This window comes from Crocuta crocuta, unplaced genomic scaffold (assembly GCF_008692635.1).
Source record: "Crocuta crocuta isolate KB4526 unplaced genomic scaffold, BGI_CrCroc_1.0 scaffold147, whole genome shotgun sequence".
In the NCBI taxonomy this organism is placed as follows: Eukaryota; Metazoa; Chordata; class Mammalia; order Carnivora; family Hyaenidae; genus Crocuta; species Crocuta crocuta.
The window spans coordinates 1,738,124-1,739,529 of record NW_027532594.1 but is presented as its reverse complement, the minus strand read 5'-3'; the positions used below and the strand labels follow the sequence as shown (position 1 = coordinate 1,739,529).

The 1,406-nt window shown below is 36.6% G+C and overlaps 1 pseudogene; it reads left to right on the top strand.

Moving 5' to 3' along the window:
- Positions 1-506: 506 nt before the first annotated feature.
- LOC144244672 (cytochrome c oxidase subunit 1 pseudogene) lies at positions 507-1,149 on the top strand (annotated as a pseudogene).
- The last annotated feature ends 257 nt before the right edge of the window (positions 1,150-1,406 follow it).

The window sequence follows — 1,406 nt, the reverse complement described above, 5'->3', positions numbered from 1 at the left end:
TCCTGAATTACCATATTACAAACAGACCATAACCTAACCACCACATTCATTGATCCTAGAGGAGGCGGTGGCAACCAATTTGATACCAATACCTATGTGTGTTTTGTTGTTGTTGTCGTTAAGATAGAGAGAAAGCAGAGGAGAAGCAGAGGAAAAGGGACAGAGAGAATCCTAAGCAGGATCCATGTCCAGCACAGAGGCTGACTTGGGGCTCAATCTCACAACTGTGAGATCACAACCTGAGCCGAAATCAAAAGTCAGACTCTAAACTGACTGAGCCACCCAGGTATCCCACAAATACCTATTTTGATTTTGATTCTCCAGATATCACAGTTTATATTCTTGTCTTCCCTGGATTTAGAATAATTTCATATAGTATTATGTATTATTCAGGGGAAAAAAGAACCTTTTGGATATATAGGAATAGTGTGAGTCATAATATTTATTTGATTCCTAGGTTTTATAATATGAGCCCATCATATATTAACAGTAATCTGTATCAACAGATGTTGATACATGAGCATGTTTTACATCAACTGCTAGAATTATTGTCATATCCTACAGGAATAAAAGTATTTAGCTAACTAGCAACCCTTCATTGAGGCAACATTAAATAATCACTAGCCATACTATAGCTTTTATCTTCCTATTCACAGTAGGAGGTCTAACAGGAATTGTCTTAGCCAACCCATCCCTAGACATTGTTCTCCAGGACACATACTGTAGGGTAGCACATTTTTACTATGTATTATCAATAGGAGCATTATTCACCATCATAGGAATATATGTTCACTGACTCCCATTATTTTCGGGCTACACATTCAACCATACTTGGGCAAAAGTCCTCTTTACAATAATAGTAACTGGAGCTAATATAACTTTCTTCCTACAGCACTTTCTTGGCCTCTCAGGAATGCTCAGATATTGCACTGACTATCCAGATGCACACACAACATGAAATACTATGCCATCTGTAGGTTTATTTATCTTCTTATCAGCAGTAATATTAATTATCATAATTTGAGAAGCATTTGCATCCAAATGAGAAGTAGCAATAGTGGAATTAACTAACACTAATCTTGAATGACTACATGGCTGCCCTCCACCTATCATTCATTTGAAGAACCCACTTACATAAGTCTAAAATAAGAAAAAAGAATAAACCTCTCTCAAAATGGTTTCAAATCAATACCATAATGATTATGTCTTTCTCAACAGTGAAATATTAGTAAAAATTACATAACTTTGTCAAAGTTAAATTATGGGTATAAGTCCTTTAAAAATTTTTTTAAATTTATTTTTGACAGAGAGTGAGAGAGACAGAGACAGAATGAGCAGGGGAGGGGCAGAGAGAGAGGGAGACACTGAATATGAAGCAGGCTCCAGGCTCTGGGAGGTCAGCACAG